General features: G+C 43.8%; 1 protein-coding gene across 8 annotated transcripts in view; it reads right to left on the bottom strand.

Annotated features, from left to right (window-relative positions):
• IL1RAPL1 (interleukin 1 receptor accessory protein like 1) overlaps window positions 1-22,980 on the bottom strand; it is a 1,164,933-nt gene that overhangs the window by 538,792 nt on the left and 603,161 nt on the right. The gene's annotated exons all lie outside the window — the stretch shown is intronic.

Here is a 22,980-nt window from a genome sequence, read left to right on the forward strand (position 1 = left end):
GAGGTGACTGTTGCTATTGCTATGCCCACTGCTACTGAAGGCAATGGAAGATTTTTAGAGAATTCACTTCATAAGCTCATCACAACAGATTGATCTACATGAGTCTTCTGGGAAACATAAAAAAGAGCAATGAGGCAAATTCACGGGGGGCCTTTGAAGGCAAAAGGCAGGATATAAATGGTTTTAATATTCCAAACAACAAACACTAACACATTGGTTTTCAGAATAACCACCATTTAAACAGCCGTGTGATGTACTTCATGCCTGTCATCTGGTATTGTATAAGAAACTGCAGTCAACTGCACTCAAGCAGCTGAATAAGGCACAGTGGTAGTGGTCAAATAGTGAAAAAGACCTTTGGGGAGGTCAAATTGAAACATAAAAATAAAGTCCATCTAGGTAGCAGATAGACTTTATTTTTATGTTTCAATTTGACCTCCCCCAAAGGTCATGATAAACACTCTCAAGGACAAACCAAGATAAGATTATCACCAATCCACAGCAACTCTTCAATCATATTGTATGGACTGTTAGAATCATGAAGAATTGGCAATCTCTTCTATAAGCTTTTGACAGTAGAACATCCTACCTGTACAGTGTTTGATAATGTTAGCATGCCTAAAACAAAACATTCTCACATTCCCATTTTCTCCTCGGCGCACATTCTCTTTCAAGGGCTGATCACAACTGCCACTGCTGCTGCCATGATATGCTATAGCATCTTATTAAATGATGTTACAACATCTGATTATCATCCAAATCACCTTGGTTCCTAAAAGCCACAAGCTAAAGGTTTTGTTTGAAATTCAAAGGAGGAATCTGCATGTGTCAAAGCTAAAGAAATAATGTGTACAGCCACAACTGCAGCATCTCCCACTGCAGAGACAACACCCACTTCTTGGGTGATGAGAAACAGAAGCATCAGCTTTCCCTTGCATTTGCATATAACTTCTTTGTATCCTGGCCTCCTCTTGCAGTCATTTTCAGAACTATTATTTTGTCAGATTCTGATCAAGATTTGTGCCAGAAAGCAAACCTTTCTTCACCAAATCTATCATTGGAATTCCAAACTGGAAAAGCTATACATATTAAATGTAGTATGTAGTACTTTACTTAAGGGGTTGTTCTAAATATCCTAATCTGTGGCAAGCAATCTCAGTGAGGAGGTGCTGTTAGACTTGAAGCATTTAATAAAATTGTTTCCATATGGCATATGGCAGCAAAACAATTGAGATGCTTGTCCTAGGAGACTGAAAGGCAATGCAGCTAACCAAGTAATTTAACATTGGTCCATTCTGATGCAGTAGTCCGTCTTCAATGAATACTGACTCCAGAATTATAATCAAGAGATGAAGTCATCCCATTTGGTTCAGAAAGAATGTGGGGAAACCCCAGTATGTACTGTTGCCACCCCAAGTACAATATGTCTGTTTTCCTCAACCACTTAAAAAAACAAAATACAAAACAAAATATAATTCAAGAGTTCATTCCATTTGCAGCTGTTTGCTAGCGCCATACAAAGGGGATGCATTTCTATTTGATGTTTCTGTTTTATGTATAAGGATTCCTTCAGCTGCAGCTATAACAATGTAGTAGAAGGTCATGTTTAATCGGTTATCTCCCATGACTTATGCATCCCTTTTAGAGTAATGGCTTTCCAGGATAGATAAAGCCTCTTATCTTGTAATTAATCTTTGTTTTCAGATACATGATCTCACATTTGCCCTTATTATAATGCATTGTGCTTGGTAAATGAGCATGCCAAGTACGCAGATTATTCTGGCCCTTCATTATAGACCTACTCTATACTTAAGGCATGTTGCATTCTTTTCAAACCGTGAAAACTTTATTCCTTTAAGAGCAGACAGTTTGTTCTATCACTATAAAATTGGTTATGAGTTTATAGATCTTTTGGGTGAGGAATAAAAGCTGGCCAAACATCGGAAAGATCGGATAAAAATGCCTAAATCATAGCAGTTTAAAATTTGAAGGCAGAGAGGGGTCTTGTTCTGGGTGTGTCCAGTTTTTTGTTGATGGGTGAAACCTATTTAAACAGTAGTCACAGATGCTTTACAAAATTCAAGTATGCCATTGAAATGTGCCATTCTGGTATCTGAAATATTTATCTTCCACCCGTCAGAACCCAGAAGCATACTAGGGCAGCTAACAAAGGCAAGAAAAAAAGTCTGTAAAATTGCCACACATGAAACAAAACATATAAAAGCCGAACAGCAGCCAGATCAGTGCAGCTAAAAATCTACTTCAGGATACTTTTGAAATTCTCCTTATACACATTTCTCCTCACAATTTGGAATTCTGAATACCTTGTTTTGTTTCTGAACTGGCACATCAGAAATCCACCATCATTAAACTGTTTGTGTCAACATTCACACACATTATGCAACAGCTTCAGTTGAAGGACTTCCATTCATTTGTGCCTTTCCCCCCACCGAGTATATTATCAATTATGTCCCATTACCAAACACAGCAAACAAACAAACAAACAAAACCCAACAACCTCAAAACCAAAACAAAATTGATGCAAGCAAGTGTCTGTATCTATAGCCTATGCATCAAGATTGTTTTTGTCTGGTGTTTTACCAATGCATAGAAACACATGTGCATGCCAATAACACACGGAGGTCATTCACACAATCGAAAACTGTGTTCTACCCAGGTTTGGGAACTGTGTGTACTCCCAATTTTTGATTGTGTGGAAGCAAGGTTAGAGGAAAACCTGGGTAGAAGTGATTGTGTGGTAGCAAGGTTAGAGGAAAACCTGGGTAGCTTTTTCTCCTACCTTGCTTCCACACAATCACTTCTACCCAGGTTTTCCTCTAACCTTGCTTCCACACAATCAAAAATGGGGAGTACACACAGCTCCCAAACCTGGGTAGAACACAGTTTTTGATTGTGTGAATGACCTCAGGCTGTCTTAGAGGAATCTCAATGTAAATATGTGTATTATGACATCAATTTTATGTTTCTGCATATGTATGCAGTGGCACGTGGCACTGCTCATGTGTCACTGTGCATGTGTGCAGTGGCAATCAAGATGGGGGAAAGATTCCAAGGAACCTCAGGAAATTCAGCATCCTTTAATTCCAATTTCTAGTTTTATAAATCCAGGTAAAAGCAGAATTTAGGGCAGAGTGAATCCTTGCCACAATAAAAAATGAACAGGGGTTAGCTTCCACTAAAATTCAAAAAAGAAGGAGAGAACAGAAGCTATTTGGGGGGTGAGATTTGGTTTGCCAAAGGTTTCTGATGGGCTACAATGGCTTACCATTGGTTGGTGGTGATGGCACAGGAACACAGGAAGCTGGTTTATACAGTCAGACCATTGGTCCATCTAGCTCAGTATTGCCTACCCAGACTGGAAAGGTTGCAGACAGGAGTCTCTCTCAGCCCTAACTGGAAATGCCAAGGGGGAACTTGGAACCTTCTGCAGGCAAGCATGAGTTGCTCTTCCTGGTGCTCCCATATAGTTTCCCATTCAAATGCAAACCAGGGTGGAACCTGCTTAGCAAATGGGGCAATTCATGGCCAGGCAGGGGACTGGTTTTGGTGGCACCTTGGCCACAGGCTTTGGTGGCTGTCATTGTCACAGAGGAAGTATCACTCCAAACACTAGAGCTATTCTGATCCTGCTGGCCCTGTTCATGAGTAAGCCTGAGTTGAAAACCTATCCCCTAGAGGAAGTGGCTGGGCCCCACTTCCCCATCCTTTCTTGGTAAAAAGGAAAGGAAAGGAAAGGAACAGATCCCCTAACATCCCTGCCCCACTCCTCTTTCCCTGTGCAGACTTTTGCATGAACCCAGAGGACTTCTAGATGCTTCATGTGCCATTGCCTGGACTGGAGAAGAGAGAAGGAGGCACTTTACACCCAATCACGATCCTGGGTCCCTCTCTGTCTGTGCACCATATGCAGATCTGTGTGCATGGAGCATCGTGGGAAAGGGGAGCCCCCATTCTCTGGCTACCCCAGGACAATGGTGTGGCCATTTGGGGGCGCTTGCACAGTTGTACATGTACACATGGGCGGTTGTGCTGGCAGGGAGCACGGTTTCACAGGAGCTTGTCTGTGGTCCCCAAGACTAGGATAGCAGTCTCCAGGGTAGTCCTCTCTGCAGCTTGCCTGTACATGGCAACCTGTCTCTATTTAGAGCCCCCATGGCCTGACACTCTCATGAGAGAGATATTGTTGGGAAAAGGGGATGTATTGCCCTCTTGAATCAGTTGTGCTTTGTTCAGGCATTTCTCTCCCCTGCCCCCGCTGCAATGGTCCTTCTCATTGGTTTTCTGGGGGTGTCTCCATGGCCTTTACTTCTCATGTCTGGCCAGTGAGCCTTGGGTTGGGTGGCAGGATCCTTGAAGAAGGATCTCAGAAGACCCAAAACTGACCCTAGTGACTGGCATTGATCATAAGATGGGGGGGACACAGACCCCGCAAAGGGGGGCTGGCCTCCCTTCCCCAAACTCTCTGTGAAAAAGATAGAGCTTGACTGCTAGGGAATCCCAGCTGGGGGGCTGCCTTTCAAAGCCTGCCAATAGCACCCCCACCCAAGACATTTGCATGGATGGCGCAGACAAGGGGCTGAGCATGCACCCTAACACCCATTCAAAATTCTGGGGTACAGCCCAGCATATGCAAATCTTCAGGTGCGGAGATTCCCGGGAGCAGAGAGCTCCAGTACCCAGCTGCCCCAGGACCACTGCATCACCCATGGGGGGACGTGAACAGGGATGCCCATCTCTGCATGGGCTGGCTGGCAGGGGGCACGTTCATGCAGCAGCTTGGCCGTAGTACCAAGACATGGAAAGCTGTCTCTGGAGCACCCCTCCCCATGGCTGCCATCCAAAAAGCAACCTTGTTCTACTTAGAGCCCCTGTACCTTGATCCTCTCATGAAAGGGCTGCCCGTGGAAGAAGGGGATGTTTTGCCCACAGGTATCAGTAGCAATCTTGTTTGGCAATTAGTTCACCTCCCATCTGATGGTCCATGAGGCATTTGGGGGTGTCCCTGTGGCCTTTCACTCTCATGTCTAACCACTGAGCTCTGGGTTGGGTGGCTGCATCCTTGAAAAAGCATCTCAATTGACCCAAGACTGACCCTGCTGACCAGTGTTCCCTCTAACAGGGATTCCCAGATATTGTTGACTAAAACTCCCATAATCCCCAAGCAAAAGCCATTGTAGCTTGAGATTCTGGGAGTTGTAGTCAACAACATCTGGGAATCCCTGTTAGAGGGAACACTGCTGGTGACCAGCCTTGATCATGAGCAAGCATTTGGGGGCATGAACCCCCCAAAGGGGAAGGGGTTGCCCCACTTCCCCAACCTTTAAGTGAAAAGAACAGAATCCATTCTGGGGGCTGCCTTTAAAACCCAGCCAATAGCACCCCCACCCAAACCATTTGCATGAATGGTGCAGACAATGGGCTGTGGCAAGGACCATATAACCCATTCAAATTCTGGCCCAGCATCACACCATATGCAGATCTCCAGGCACGGGTATTGTTGGGAGAGGGGATCTCTGGTTTTCAGCTGACCCAGGATGGCGGCTTTGCCCCTGGGGTTGCAGGCAGGGGTGTATCTCCGCCTTGGCAGATGGGGTGGCAGGGCACAGGGTTTCACAGTGGATCAGTGACAGTCACTGAGATGGGACAGCACTCTCTCAAATGCCCGTTCCCACAGCTTTCCTGCATAGAGCATCTCCCTTTGCTCCCCTTAGTCTCCCACTCTCATGAGAGAGCAGTCTCGTGAGTGGAATAATGGGCTAAGTCTCCAGCTTAAAGAGGACTACACTTAGTATTTTCCTGTACTACATGAGTATTATCTTGTAAATTTACAAGTAGTGCCCACAGATGGTTCTTCTCATGAGCAAGACTAGATAGCAAATATCCCCACCCAGGATATTTCAACAGGCCAATGAGAAGTTTAGAACCTCCACACCAAATATGTGCTCCACACCTGGAGAGGGGGTGCTCTATTCATGCTGGCTGTCCCTGAAATGAGGGGGCCCCTTGCAAGGATGGAGTTAACAAAGGGGCCAGGCATGGACCATTACAACCATTCAAACTTCCAAGACTGCATCAGGTGTTATGCCATATGCAAATCTCCAGGCATGGGTATCATTGGGAGAGGGTATTCCTGATTTCCAGCTGTGCTAGAATGGCAGCATCGCCCGTGGGGACAAGGGAAGAGGTGCATATCTCCACATTAGAACATAAGAACAGCCCTGCTGGATCAGGCACAAGGCCCATCTAGTCCAACATCCTGTTTTACACAGTGGCCTACCAGATCCCTCAGAGGATCCCACAAGCAAGAAGTATGCCCTCTCTCCTGCTGTTGCTCCCTGCAACTGGTATTGAGAGGCACTGTGCTGAAGGCTGAAGGTGGCCCACAGCCACCAGACTAGTATCCATTGATAGACCTGTCTTCCATGAATCTATCTAAGCCCCTTTTAAAGCCATCCAAGCTGTGAAAAAGTAATGGGGTGATCCCAGGTTCTAGTGTTGTAAAAGAGGAAGAAAAATTTCTCTCTGTGCATGGTCTCCACTCCATGCATAATTTTATACACCTCAATCATATCTCCACTTAGTTGCATCTTTTCCAAGTCAAAGAGCTGCAGATGCTGTAGCCTAGACTCATAAGGAAGGTGTTCCAGGCCCCTGATCATTTTGGTTGCCCTCTTCTGAATCTTTTCCAATTCTACAATATCCTTCTTAAGATATGGTGACCAAAGCTGTATGCAGTACTCTAGATGAGGCCACACCATAGATTTGTATAAGGACACCTTGGCAGGCTGGCTGGCAGTACGTAGGTTTTGACAGCACATCACTGGAAGTCACTGAGACTAGGTGTGTCTGTACTCATGGCTTTCACCAAAGTGTCTGTACTCATGGCTTTCATGCACTGAGCATCTTCCCTTGTTCCCCTTACTCTGCCACTCCTGTGGGAGAGTGGTCTGTGGGCTAATGGGGTACTTTGAAGCATACAACATGAGTACCACCTCATGTAACTAGAATATCACTTAGTGAGGAGATTCTCACGATCCACCAAAAACGGGCTAAGGGAGCCTAGCCTGGTTTTGGAGAATTGTGTGCTGCCACGGGAGCTACGCAGCTCTCAGCAGCAAACCCTCCTAATTCCCCCTCCCCTTAGATGAGGTTAGCAGAGCAAGCGCTCCACTAACCCTGTCTATTTGATTGTGTATTGCTGCAGCGCGACTCCATGCCACGGCAAAACACGAGGAGACACCCACTGGAAGGCTGAAACAATGCTCCCATCCTGGAACTTCTGGGGGCCATGCTGCCCCTGATCTCTGCAGCCCTCGCCAACTCTGTGATGGAGCCAGCAGTCATGTGGGCGGCTGATTCGGTTGCCCAGGGCTGCAGGAATGATCGTCTGCGGGGATCTGCAAACCCCATTCAGGCGAGTCTCACTGATCATGAGACTCGCCTCAATGAATTTTAAATTAGTGACCACAGATGATCCTTCTCATGTGCAAGAATAGGGAGCAAAAATCCCCACACAGGGAAAGGGCTGGGGCCCCCTTTCCCAACCAATCTGTGGAAAAAATAGAAGTTTGCTGTTCTACCTTTTACACTCGACTGAGGCTCCCCCACCCCCCGCAAGATGTTCCCCTCCTGGCACTGAGATGGAGTGCTCTGCTTATGTTGCCACTTGGAGTGTTTGTGCTTGTGAACATACATGACTGTTGCTCTCTTCTCTGGGAGTAAAGTACTTAGTGCCCATCCTGTCATCCCATGCCCTTTCCCTACCACTTGTCAGATTGGGGGAGCAAGGGATAGAGTGGGAATCAGGGATGCTCCCACGCAACTGTGCAGCATGACAGGCTGTTAGGTCTGGGATGAGATGTATTGGGGACCCAGTAGCCTGGAGATTCCATAACTGCACAGCTGACAGGAGGAATGAGACTGGTTTTCCAAGAAGCTGCCAGCAAGAAGCACAGAAAGCATGGAATACCTGAGTCCTTGGGCATGTCTTTACCACCATAGGGTTGGGGTTTGGAAATTGACACAAAACTACAGTTACAGCTGCGTCAGCGGTCAGACGTAATGCCTCAGCAGCAAAACCTGTTGTTGGTGGTGGCAGCAAAACCTCAGTTGTCAGCAGTGAACCTCAGAGATAACCAAAGGTTCCAACTGGAATTTTGGTGAGGCAAACTTTCAGAACATAACCGCGGTTAGCTTTCAGGCCATAACCGCGGTTCCAACAGTTTGACATAACGGAATTACAACCTCTGCCAGGTTTAACTGTAGTTAGCCGTTATGTCTGAATGTGGCCACAGTCCATGCATTCCAGAAAGATAATATATCAGTTCTGGGGTCTTAGAAGCTGGAGAATGAGTCCACAATGGGTAAATGGAAATACCATGGAAGGGGGAGAAGCAAAATCTGTGCCTCTAAAATAAGGCAAGATAAGAGCTAGGTAAGCAATTTGAAGAAATGGGAGCAGAAGTGAAGACCAAGGCGAAGTAGTGATCTTGGCTAGAATAGGAAGAAACACGTTTCAGGTTTGTCTCACAGGAATGTCTCTCTCGCTTCCCAAAAGCTCAAGGTTTAGGTAGTACCAGTCACAATTTCTTCCCTGATAAAAAGGTCTATCCTTCTTGATTTTCAATCTTAGAAGCATCCTTCAAAGCAACAGAGGAAGGAAGGAAGCAAGCAAGCAAGCAAGAAAGCAAGCAAGCAAGCAAGGCTGGCTAATAGTGAAAAACTCAAGATTATATACAAAGATGAAAACAGAAATGTCAAAAACTAAACATTAGAAACTGATAAGGCACAAGCAGCTTGATTATCTTATGATTACGATGATCCTCTAAATCAGAGAGTATCATTCCAACATTTATCCATTTGAGACATGGGATTGTCATAATTACAACCCAAATAATCAAGGATAGGGATGTGCAAAAAATTTCAGGCACAGAACGATCTGTGCCCCAAATGAGCAATTTCGGGTGATTCGGGGCCAAACCGAATCACCCCCGATATCCCCCAATATTTTTCGGGCCCAAGCCGAATCACCCGAATTTCGGGCCCGAAAAATTCGGGTGATTCGGTTCATGGTTGATTTGGGGGGATTTTTTTGAAGTTTTAGTGACTTTGGGGCAGTTTGGGGGCATAGCATGGGATGTGGGCAAAAAGAGTGGGGTGGGGTGGTAGTGCCTAATGGGTGCAGGCTACCAACCCAATTTCAGGGGGATTGGGCAAAGGGCTGATTTTTGGGAAATTTCTGAAATTTTCATGTCTTTGGAGCAGATTGGGGCAGATTGGGGCAGAAAGTGGGGCCTGGGGCAGAATAGTGAGGTGGGGTGGTAGTGCCTAATGGGTGGAGGCTACCACCCGAATTTCAGGGGGATTGGACAAAGGGCTGATTTTTTGAGAATTTTTGAAGTTTTAGTGACTTTGGGGCAGTTTGGGAGCAGAAAGTGGATCTGCCCCAAAAGAGTGGGGTGGGGTGGTAGTGCCTAATGGGTGGAGGCTACCACCCCAATTTAAGGTGGATTGGGCAGAGGGCTGATTTTTTGGGAATATGTGAAGTTTTGGTGTCTTTGGGGCAGATTGGGGGCAGAAAGTGGATCTGCCCCAAAGGAGTGGGGTGGGCTAGTAGATAGTGCCTAATGGGTGGAGGCTACCACCCGTCCCCAATTTCAGAGTGATTGGGCAGAGGGGTGAATTTTGGTGAATTTCTGAGGTGTATTCTTCACTGTATTCTCATTCCATCATAGCAAATGAGATTTTTTTCAATTAAACAACTCTCATGACCCCACTTTCACTTTTTCACACTCTCAATTACTATGAATATGAGCAAGTAATCAATTTAGCACACTTCACCTTATGAAGACAAACCTCAGAAATTCACCAAAATTCACCACTTAACAGGTGGCGGGGTTCATGAAGAAGAAGGCGTTCTCTTAAATACCTTGGGTCCAAGCAATTTAGGGCTTTATAGGTAATAACCAGCAGTTTGTATTTCTCCAGGAAACATACTGGCAACCAGTGTAGTTGGATGGTAGGGCATGATGGGTGCTACCTGCCACTCAACCCACAAAAGAAATGGGCAAGCGGGAGATTTTAAACAAATGTTTAACCTTTTTTCCAACCCCCCCATAGGATCCTACGGGGGGTTGGGGAATATGTTAAACATTTGTTAAAAAGAATACTCAGAGCACACACACAAGTTTTGCATTGCAATTTGCAATGTATTTTGCAAGCCTGTCTTGAAAAACATTGCAGAAGGCAGAAGCACACAGTAAAAGGGAATTTGTCCCTCCCAACACAGAACACACATTTCAAATACAGCCAAAAAATGTCCAAAAAAGTACCACTGACCCAGAATCCACTGCCAGACACAGTGCCTGCACTGCAGTATCATATGCACAAGTTGCTCTCCCAAACACAGTTATGACTCCTTACTTCCTAGCACTGCAGCAGCTGCCACAGCAGCATGCTTAGCATCAAACATAACCATAAGCTCAACTACTAGTAGTATGAATATGAATATTTATATACCGCTCTTCAACCAAAGTCTCAAAGCAGTTTACATAGAAAAATAAATAACACATAAATAAATAAATAAGATGGCCAACGGTCGCCAAAGGGCTCACAGTCTAAAAAGAAACGTAAGGCAGATACCAGCAACAGCCACTGGAGGGGTGCTGTGCTGTGACTAGATAGGGCCAGTTGCTCTCCTCCTGCTAAATAGGAGAGTATCACCACTTTTCTCTTTTCTCAGTTAGCTAGAGCAACATCAGCCACATTTTGACTGAGTACAACTTGCAGTGCAGATTGCAGAGCAGAGCAGTGAATGAAGCACATGTTAGTCTTAACATGGAGCTCATCACAGCAATCACCGAGAAATATTACACAGAGACACATAGACATAGACACACACACAGAGCTGCAACTGTCCATTTCTTGTTCTGACAAGATCAATCACTCTAACAGAATCAGGTCAACTATTTCTTCTTCTTCTAGTATTATTTTATTTTATGAATCTTGTGCTTATTATAACTGTGCAATAACCACTGTTTTGCATTACTTGTATAAGAGAGAGCTGGTCTTGTGGTAGCAAGCATGACTTGTCCCCATAGCTAAGCAGGGTCTGCCCTGGTTGCATCTGAATGGGAGACATGATGTGTGAGCACTGCAAGATATTCCCCTCGGGGAAGAAGCAGCTCTGGGAAGAGCAGAAGGTTTCAAGTTCCCTCCCTGGCTTCTCCAAGATAGGGCTGAGAGAGATTCCTGCCTGCAACCTTGGAGAAGCCGCTGCCAGTCAGTGAAGACAATGCTGAGCTAGATAGACCAATGGTCTGACTCAGTATATGGCAGCTTCCTATGTTCCTAATTGTGTTCGACTCTGTCCCTCCTGAGTACTCCTATGATGTTAGTTAAAGCCTTTATATTGTTGCTTTCTTGTTAGAGAATTTGAAAATTGCCAAGGTTAGTCTGTATTTGATCCTGGATTCTAACATGTTTGAACAGATGGAGTTGAAGGTGGATTGATTCCCAAAACTACTCAGATGTCCATATCCTAAACAATTGCACTGGAGATCGTCCAAAACAAGATATTTACCTAGTTGTTAGAAGCATGATATTTTGGTCTCTCAGCAGTTTCTGTTTGTTTGGGCAGGGTGTGTGTGTCAGGATTGTTGTTGGTGGTTTGAAAAAGATCTAGCTGTGTGCAAACCTTTGTTCTGATACAAGTTTCTGAAATCACTAATTTAACAGGATGATCCTATGGAACGCATGATGGATAATGTTGATGTCCTCAGGTGCGCCAGGCCTAGCCTTACAAGCTATTTCTGGTCCAGACCTAATCAGAAATTATTCTGCTCCAACTGAAGTCCAGGAAACATGTCTGAATTCTGTTTGTAGCCACTTAATCTACAATCCCATGTACTGCTCAGGTTAATATACTAGGGGTGTGCATGGAACCGAAACGAGTGCTTCGATTGGCGTTAGAACCAAACTCTAACCAAGCCACCTGGTCCATGAGCCAGTTCCATTTGAGCTGTTGAACCAGGTCAAACCAGCTTGGCATGTTTCAATTGCCCTGAATTGAATGTGAAAGCTATATCTATTAAACTTTTCGATGCAAGCCATCAGAAGCCATTGCCAGAAGACCAAGTAGAAAGGGAAAAACAGGTCTCCAAAATGCGGCTCAAAATGTCAAAACGCTTTGATCGAACCAGGGTTGTTTTGTTCCAAGCTCGAAACAAGCTGTTTTGATTTGAGCTCGAAACAGCCCATTTCAAGTCAAAATGTTTCAATTTTGAAACGTTCCTATCCTATACCCTTAACACTTTCAAGCAAAGAGAATGTTTGGGCCACAAAAAATTAAGGAAGGAAGCTATAAAGGAGGCTGTTGAACTTGATCCATTTTAAGTATTTCACAGTTCTCATATGTGGAGAATTCATATATCGAACTCTCTTTCCCCCTTTCCCAGGGCAGTGTGATGTGCCATTATGGGGAATGGAATAAATAAATGTTCAAGTGCACCTTTTCTATCATCACCCAATGCTCTACCTCTGTACTATACAAGTCTATCTTTGTAATTTGCAGGGCAAAGAACTGGAGAGTGGATGAAGAAATGGAAGTGAAACACAGACTACTCAATATATGGCTCTTTGCACTGTCTGCATGCATGTAGGTGGAAGAGAGGATAAAGATACAGGGGTCTTGTGAACCATTTTGATATAATCCACATGTTTCTTGGGCTGGAATGAAGCCTTTATACAGTACGCATATGCAATATGATTTTTTAATTACTCTATTCCCAATTTTTCAACAATTTACCAGAAGACTCTCATTCCTCTAGATCAATCCTACCTACAGTTGACTCTCCTCAACAATCATAAATCTAATAATACAATCATTGTGTGCTTAGACCCATTTTATTATTTAAACACCATACTATGGAACACTTTCTTACTCCTCTAAAATAAAACATTAGCAAAATGGAATAATTCAGATATGATGTTAGTATGAAGCTACAAAGCTACCTTCTACTGGGTAAGACCACTGATCCATCTAGTCCAGTGATGTCTACTCTGACTGACTAATTAGTTATGACAAAATTATAAATGCTAATTAGAGTAATAAAAATCCTTAGTTACTTATAATGTATATTTAAAATGCTCTCCCAGTGGATATCAATTCCCGGTCTTCCTTTGCTGCCTTTCAGAAGCAAGTAAAGACCTTGATGTTTGTTCATGCCTTTGTCCCTTAGGGGCCACTAATTCTTTTGCTGCTCTGTCTGTCTTTGTAGTTTATGGTTTGTATTGCCAGGTGTTTTAGTGTAATTTTATGGGTTTTACTGTTGTATTTTAACCTTGTAAACTGTCTTGGGATAAATGTATAAAAGAAGGTATAGAAAACTATAAATAAAATAAAATAAAATTTTAAAAAAGCTCAATCTAGTCTAACAGCAACTACATGTATCACAAATACTCCAACAGAAAGGTCAATCTTTAGTCAGAAAGCATGTAAAGGTTTCAGGGCATTAGTAACATACTTTTGAAGTGCAATCTAAAGAAAGTTTGGCATGTTTAAAGTCCTGTGGAAATCCACTGTGCATGCTTTCTTTGGACCAGGGCCACACAGAGGAAACCTGGTGAAATAGAGTATTGGGGCTTTCCTCCCACACCCCTCTCAAGTGCTGTTAAGTAGATTACAACAGTGATAGTATGCTGGGGACCCAGCCTGGGGCAATTTGCCACCTGTCTCTGTACCCTTGCTCTGAATTGTTCCTCTATATGGCTTTTTTAAAAGCTTGCTGCCAGGCATGTAGAGTAGCCCGTTGATTTGCCATTGAAATTGTCACAAATCAGCTACAGTGCAAAGTGCTCACACTTAGCCCAAGAGCATAAGTAAGAATTCACTGCATAAACTACTATTTTGGGGGTGTCAATGATATAGCTTGTAATTTGAGAAGTGTGTCCTGTGTGTCCGAGGATCCTTTTGCAAGAACACAAACTTTCTGGAGGATAACATATTCAGCTGTAAGCAGCTAGACAGCTGATCCTCTATGTTATTGGATGGAATCCCGGCAATCATCTCTAATCACCTATTATGGATGCAGTCACTTAGGAGGCAGCACAGTGTCTTAGGGTCAATATTGATACATTGTCAATCTGCTTCATAATTATGAGGGGTTCCCTCAATTTTTAGTTTATTAATTATTCTGTAACTGACAGATGTACCATCAGTTTCAAGTTGCCTCAAGACCCTAATGGACAATTATTTAAAACTAGCTGGGCCAGCTGGACACAAAGCATCTGCGCCACCACCGCTTCCCCCCCCAACACCACTTTTTCACCCGCCCACCCCGCCACCTTCTCCCCCCATGCCCCCACCCCCGTCTTCTTCCCCATCCACCTGCCAGCCATCATCTTTCCCAGCCTGCTGGCTGTCTTGTTCCCCGCCCGCCACCATAGCCTCCATCTTCTTTCCTCCCTCCAGCTGCCTTCTTTGGCCAGCAGGCCAGCCACCACCATTCGCCACTGTTTCCTTTGCCCGCCCGCTGGCTGACTGCTGCCCCCATTTTCTCCCCCATCCCCATCCGGGCAGCTGCTCGTGAACTTTCGCAAGAGCTGCCACACATGTAATTAGTGACGGGTACACCATATATATCTTCTTGGAAATACATTCTTGGAGACGAAACGCTAGCATTTTGGAGCAGACATGTTTGGACATCAAGCACACTCTTACAAACTTCAAGCATCTGTAGTTTCTTCCTGCCTAGGAGTTTCAAGACTACTCACTGCCACATGGTAGCCTGGCAGAATGAATGAGGGGACAGAAATAAAGGCTTAACACCTTCTTGTACAGTCATTTAATCACTTCAAGTTACAGAGGAGTCTTCAAAAAGAGTAGGATTAAAAATATCACCATATTACAAAATACTGGTATTAAATATCAAGTAATGACTTACCAGAGCTATTTTTCCAGGCACAAAGGAGAAGTGTTAATACCATAGCTCTTAGTCCATGGACTATATGAGGGGAGACTTCTGGTGAGATAAATGGCAGCTTCTGTTTAGGCTCTAATCCTAGAGTGCCCCCCTTTAATTATTTCAGCCCTTTTACAGCAAGAAGATCACTATTCACCTAATTGTCAAGTTAATTAACACTGTGCCTGATTGTAACCCAAAACTGGCATCCTCTAAGGAACAAAGAAAAGAAAAATTCAGGGTCAAAAGCTCTTCAAATGAGATAAAATCAGGGACAAAGACCCTTGAAACAAATGACACAGTTATAAAGATGTAGTATGAGGAGTGTTTGTTCCTTAAGGGAATGTTGTACAAGTGCAAAATCATTTCCACCTCCAGTACCAGGTTAATCAAGGTTTTGTTTTTGACTGATGTTGCATTTGAGTGTGGAAGAAAGAACCTGATAGAAAATACTTGTACTTCTAATGGTAGTAACTACTGTGGTCTCTAATAATACAGATACTGCACTTCTAGCAAACAGCAAAGTGATTAAGTAGTCTTTATAGTGGTTGTGACTGCAGTGAATCCAGGTGCCACAATTTTCACTCTTAAGTCTTATAACCATTTCTCATGTGGGGAAAATGTTTCCGCACCTTTTCAGTGATTGGCATTCATCTACCTAACAAGCCATATAATTCAGGACCTTTTACAATGACCAGCACTCCATTTAGTCTAGCAGCCTATTGCTATGCTAGTCAGAATGAGACTGCAGGTACTTAACTTATTAATCTTATTACTTATCTTATTAATTTTAGTAATACTAACAGAAGCATCATTACTGGTCTACAAAGATCTTGCCAGCTGCCCATATTATTCAATTACTACACCAGCTGGAATTTTAATAAATTTAGTGAATCTGGTAGCACAGAAAAAGCTTTATACAACTGTGTTGTCATACAATACATACATGAATTTATTATTATTGCATCCAATTCATCCAGCTTTTTGTCATAGAGAAAACACACAGCTGTGGCAGCAAATAGTGTCAATTTTGTAATGAAAGTTTCTTCAACAAGTTATTGAATTTCCTAATTATTCATTTCTTATAGGAATATTCATTTCATATATTAAAGCAAATGTGCAAAACTTCTAAATATTACTGCTTCCATAAATGGTTCTGGCTGGCTGGCCCACCCACACCCCAGAATTACTGCAAGAACGGTGGTGGCCAGGAGGGTGTGGGGAGGCTGGGGGGGAGGCTGGGGGAGGAGGCTGGGGGGGAGGCCAGGTGGAACTGGCACCAGCCCAGGGCTGTGCGGGGGCAAAAAGGGAGGCCAGACTGTTGCCAGCAATCCATATTTTGGAATAGCACAGAGAGTACCCCTCTATCCAAATATCTCATTTATATTGGATCATGGGCTCATGTTCCTAGTACCCACTTCATTCTGCCTAGTCAAAAGACACTTATTTTTTATTTACATTTATATCCCGCTTTTCCTCTGAGGAGCTCGGAGCTGTACATGGTCATGTTTATCCTCTTGGCTCAAAACAGGTCGATGACACAGGTTATGTAGGCAGCATGCCTTCAGGTCTAATCTATCAAGACAGATTGGGACTGGGACATGCCACACCTCGCTAGGCTATTCAGACCCTACTTCAAACGCAACTCACAGATGGGAGGGATCTTCTCATCTAAAAAGAGATAACAGTGAAGCACTCTTGGCAATAATGCAGATAAGGTGGCACATTTCCCAAACCTGTTTTGAATTAACAAATTAGCTAGCAAGGATTCAGTGGAGCAGCCCATAAAAATTATAGATATGTAAGCTTTCCACTCCTGGTCTTAAGCTAATCAACCAAATAAGTCCTATTCATCATGTACACCACATTTACATAGCTTCTTCCTGCCTCTGTTGGGAAAGCTACCCTCAGAGTGATCAAATTTGAGTGGCAATAAATTTCTTTCATGAAATCTGACATGCTCTAGGTAAGTAGAATGGTTCGGGAACTGGCTTGGGGCACGTTTCAAGATAGAAAGATAGATAGAACACATGGCCTTGGAATCTGTTTGGATCACTATCCTACAGACTCTCATACAAGCGAGTGGTAGCCATTTGCTCCTCATTTTTCTTCCCCACCTTCCTTTCTGTTCCTCATGAGACTTCTGCCAACATGCAATGAACACACCAACTTAACCGGGAATGATAGGTAAACTAACTTCTTACACTTCTAAGACTCCTTGCCCTACACTTCTAAGCCTCTCTCTCTCTCTCTCTCAGCCTCCATGCTTTCAAGCACTTTCCACAGCAAGCCTTAAGCCAGGCTCTGGTCAAGCAACTTAGCCATCAATCTATAATTAGGCCTTTAAGCTAAATTGCTGCTAGCTATACTCTTGCCTAGAATATCAGCAAAGATTTATTGCCTTGCCTATCTAAGCTTTTGCCTTCTGTATCCCCATTTTACCCTTATTAAAGCCTTTGAACTGTATTTCTGTTTCCCCATTTTTTTCCAATACACCAACACTTTCTCAAATTGATATTGGAACCAAACTGCTTCCTCTAGCCAAGCTATTTCCCTATGCTAAGCCAAAAGCATATTCTGAGTGTCTAGCCAGTGCTCTGGGCAGTTCTGGTAACAGGACTCCAGTGGGCAGCCCGACAGGATTCCAGCGAGAAGTGCCCATTGACAATATTGGCCAGGTGGCATGGCTGATGGAAGTGGTTGCTGCACTGGAGAGGTGGTGGGGTCAGGAGGAAAAGAGAAGTGAAACAGAGATGAAATGGTGTACTGGAGGGACTAATAAAGCACATGTGGGAGGATACAGGAAGAGTGTGGCTTGAGTGCTTGGGATGTAAAACTTCCTTTAAATGGTGAGGGGTAGAATGGGAGAGAGACAGGGCTATAGTTTCCTGGTGAGGACCAAGTCCCAGGACTGAACTGCCAAGGAGAAGGGCCTGGGTGCTACTAATCCCCTCTCCTTTTTCTGAGGCCTGGCCCAGACACTTCCAACCAATTCCCTTAAAGGTGACCAGCACACACCCAGACCAACAGATTCACTGTAGATATTTCAGTTGCCAAAACATCTCTTCCTACATATATTTCTTCTCAAGTTCATGTTACCCTGAAATAAAATTGTTTTGAGGATGATGAACACCAGGTAATAGAGGAGTTAATCATAGGTAGCAGATAGCTCAAGAATGCTTTTCTCAAAAAGTGTACTGGGTTTTTTTCTGCTATATTAGGTTGTTTCCAAGTGAAATTTTATATGCAAATGATTATTAATATTTTGAAGACTCTTTATCTAAACAACCTAACATCATTATATATTTTAGAAAAATTATTGGCTGACATACAGACTAATATTGCATGTAAGGACATGACAACTATGGGCATGTCCCAAGTGGTCTTGGGACTGACTCATATCGCTGGTCACACATTTGATTTAGTCTTCTACTTTGGTCAAGGTGGGGACACCTTTGATTTCCCCATTGTCTTGGATGGAACACTAGCTGGTTAAGATTGGACTGACAACCACAACCTCTGCAGGCGTGAAGGAACTATTAGAATGCTCTTCCTGAGAAGGTTATTGGATCCAATAAGATGTCAAAAGCCTTGGAGCATTTTAAGGTTGGTTCCTCCAGCAATCCTGTTGACAACCTGGTTCAAACTTGGAATAATATGCTAACTAGGGTGGTAGACATGATTGCTCCTAAGTGTCCCTCCCAACCCACTTCTAAATTAGCTCCTTGGCATACAGAAGAACTACTGGGATTGAAGCAGTAAGGCAGGTGGTTAAAGTGCAGGTAGATAAACTATCTACTGTAATCCAACAGATTATAGCGCAGAGAGGGTCATATTATTATCATCAATGCCTTTCTGAGAGAGGGCAGGATGCCTTCTTGTCTCAAGCAGGCAATTGTTAGACCACTTTTGAAGAATCCTGCATTGAATCCCTCAGAGCTAGGCAATTATAGGCCTGTCTCCAATCTTCCATGGTTGGGCAAAGTGATTGAGAGGGTAGTAGCTTCTCAACTCCAGTCTTGGAAGAAGCAGATTATTTTGAACCATTTCAAACTAGATTTCAGGAGGACTAAGAGATGGAGACTGTCTTGTTTGGCTTAATGGATGATCTCCAATTAGGAACTGAAAGAGGGAGTGTTACCCTGTTGTTCCTCTTGGATCTCTCGGCTTTTGATACCATCAAACATGGTATCTTGCTGGCCCACCTGAGGAGGTTGATGGTGGGAGGCAGTGCTTTGCAGTGGTTCTGCTCCTACCACTTGGGTAGATTTTCAGGTGGTGTCACTTAGAGATTGTTGTTCTTCAAAATGAGAGCTACTTTATGTAGTCACACAGGGTTCTATTCTATCTCCAGTGCTTTTTAACATCTACATGAAACCACTGAGAAAGATCATCATGAGATTTGGTTCAGGGTGCTATCAATATGCTGATATCACCCAGATCTATTTCTCCATATCAATTTCATGGCTTAAGCTCTCTAAACGCTTGCCTGGAATCAGTAATGGGCTGGTTAACGAGAATAAACTGAAGTTGAACCCAACAGGACGGAGGTACTAGTTGTGGGCATGGGTGTAACTGTCGGGGCAGCCAGGGCACATGCCCTAGGCGCCACTGAAGGGGGGTGCCATGCTAGTGCCTGCCACCCCCACCCCACTGCCCAGCCCAAGGCCTTTCAGCCACTTGCCTGATTGCCTTCTCTCCTGTTTGCCTTGCCCTTCGGAGCAGCCTGCAAACTGCGACACAGCAGCTCCTTCTCTCCCCGCCTCTCAGCTGATCAGCGGGTGGGGCTTCCAGAGAGGCCTCTGTGCAGGCCTCCCTGAAGCCTGAACTCCAGTGCCCCAGCAGGCAGCCAGCAAGCAAGGAAGAAGGAGGCAGGCCGAGTGGCCATCGCTGGCTGCCATTTACCCACCACAGTTATCTCTGCTGACCAGCCTTTGCCTGTTTAATGGAGTTATGATATGAATTCCTTTTTGTGGTTACCCTCACCCCCCATATAAAGGGATCTGCTTGCTACAGGGCTTTGATTGGGGTGGGGGGAGACTGAGAAGTCTCTGAATATTTAATTTAAAACAGATTGGGAAATTTTCTGGCTTTAAAAACAAAAACTATCTAAAAAGCCCTGTAAGTGGCTTGTTTCATGGCGGAAAATTAAAAAACTTCTGGAATAAACAATATTATATTCATTCATTCATTCATTCATTTATAAATGCACTTATGTTCAAGTTGTTTTGCAACCCAGAAGGTCTGAGTGAGAACTGTGAAGCATGTGTTGTGCTTTTATTTTATTTTATTTCTTGTGTGTGAAATGCTCCCCAATAACTCGCAGTGACTTCAGGGTAAATCTGGCCAACATGTGAATGCAGCATCTCCATTCCAGAGGAGGTGAGTGTTAAATGGCTTTAAAAACCTTGTATGAAAAACCTCCTGGAATCAAACTTTACTGAATTTGTTCAGAATTCAGAGAAAACATACATAGGCTCACACTGCATAGTTGAAAGTCTCCTTTGCTAATCTGCAGCGAGGGGGCCATTTTAATAATTAGTGTTTCTAGTGTGTTCTATGAATTAAAAGTAGCACAAATATATAGTACTCAAAGTATAGCACTATATATTGTGAAGTGTGTGTGTGTGTGTGTGTATTCAGTGAAATGTATTTCTAGGCAACATACTTATTTTGAAATATCAGACTTAAATCTTTGGGGGCCTGGGGTGTGTGTAGGCCCCTGGACTTTGAGGTGCTGGGAACCCATTTTAAAATCTCGTCTCTGGGCCCATTCCAACCTTGCTATGCCCCTGGCGGAATAGATACTACACATGGGTTTCTGCACAACACCTGCACAGAAGAAACTTCCATGTAGAAAATGTGTCTCTTGTAAATTGACCCTGAATTTTCCATCCATGACTGGGATATCTGAGAGTTAGAGACAATAATAAAAGAACAGCACACTGCTTGTGACAGGAAGGGGCAAATTACAATGATTTCTTAGTCTGGCAGGGGCTGGTTTTGGCCCTGGCAGAACTTGGCTGTCTGCTCCTGTTGCAAATGCCTCTGTCTAGTGTTGCAAACTAATGTATCCTCCTCCCTCCTGGTGCCAAAGTAAGTACTAGTGTGGTGAATGCACATATACCCGATCATGAGCCAACAGTCATCACACACAAAAGGCTGGCAGGAATCATTCAATGGTTTTTAGGTTCCCCGCGCCCCGCCACCTTCTTCTTCCCCTATTTTGCTAGTGGCTATATGGGCAGGTGATCCTCTAGGACAAAGTCATGTTTTGTTTTAAAGCATGAGATGAGACAGAAAATGACACTTGAATCCTCACATAACTCCTGACTGTTGTTCTAAGTCTTTAACAGAGATGGCTCATGTTTTCAACAACCATGTCTAGATGGTACAGTGTTCCTTTTAACAGGGATTTCCAGATATTGTTGAGTCCCATCATCCCTGTTTGGACAGGGGCGCAATTTCAGTGCTTGCCCTAGGCGCTATTTTCTCTAGATATGCCCCTGGTTGTGGGAAGCCATAACTTAGGAAGTTGTTTAGATCTGCTTGTTCTGATTGGGGTTACACTCCCCCTAAAGGATCAGGCACATAGCTTGAGAGTACTTCTGGATCCAAACTTTTCCCTAATATATCAGGTTGAGGCAGTGACCAGGAGTGCTTTTTATCATCTTTGGCTGATACATCAGCTACGTCGATTTTTGAGATAAACGACCTTAAATCAGTGATGCATATGCTGGTAACATCCAGGCTTGGCTACTGCAATAAGCTCTACATTAGGCTGCCTTTGTACATACTTCGGAAACTGCAACTGGTGCAGAATGCAGGAACCAGATTGGTCTCCATGGCCACCACGGGAGACCACATTTCTCCAATTTTAAAAGAACTGCACTGGCCACCAATTAGTTTCCAGGCAAAATACAAAATACGAAGTGCTGGTTATTACCTATAAAGCCCTTAAAGGCTTGGGCCCAGGATATCTAAGAGAACACCTTCTTCTTCATTAACCCTGCGGTGGCATATTAATATGACTGGGATAGGTCTGGTTGTGGTTAGTGGTAACCCAAAGTCAGGCCTTTTCAAGGGTTGCTCCAGGATTCTGGAACACATTTCCAAATAAAATCAGAATTTCCCCACCTCTGGTTATTTCTAAACAACTTTGAAAACACACCTCTTTTATCAGGTTTTTAGTTAATTATGTTCTCAGGTTTTAAAGTTTTATTTGTGGCAATTTTAATCTGTTTTGTATGATTTTTAGGTTTTGGTTGTTTGCTTAGATTGTAAACTGCCCTGAGATTTTTTTTTTATAGAGAGAGAGCAGTATATAAATGCAATGAATAAAATAATAATAATAAATGCATCAAAAAACATTTCACATGTGCAACAGGGGATGAATGATCCCATATTTTCTCTACAGGGGATCACTCAATCCCTCTCTAGACACTATATCTCCCATAAATATGTTCCTGAGGGATGGGGGAATTTCAGAGACATCCTTTGGTGGTGGTGGAAATCATCCCTTCCCTGCTGCGCACACAAAATATTTTTGTGTGTGCCCATTAGTCTGGATATTAGCCACTGAATTGTTAGAACACTCTTCTTTCAGTCTAGGATGGTAGTAATCTTAAAATTACCCATGCATTAGTCACGTCACGGCTGGATTACTGTAACGCGTTCTACATGGGGCTGCCCTTGAAGAATATTTGGAAACGGAAGCTAGTGCAAAATGTGGCAGCTAGGATTTTATCTGGAGCTGCCTATTGGGAACATATCACACCCATTTTGAAAGAGCTGCATATGCTACCAGTCTGTTACCAGGTCCAATTCAAGGTGCTGGTTTTTATCTTTAAAGCCCTTAATGGTTTGGGCCCAGGATAACTGAGTGACGGCCTGCTCCCAAGGGTTGCTGCAGTCTTGATGAGGTCATCTGAGGGGGCTCTGTTCCGGGTGCTGACAATGAGGGAGGCTCGGCTGTCATGCACGTGGGACAGGGCTTTCT

Source organism: Hemicordylus capensis, chromosome 3 (assembly GCF_027244095.1).
Source record: "Hemicordylus capensis ecotype Gifberg chromosome 3, rHemCap1.1.pri, whole genome shotgun sequence".
Taxonomy (NCBI): domain Eukaryota; kingdom Metazoa; phylum Chordata; class Lepidosauria; order Squamata; family Cordylidae; genus Hemicordylus; species Hemicordylus capensis.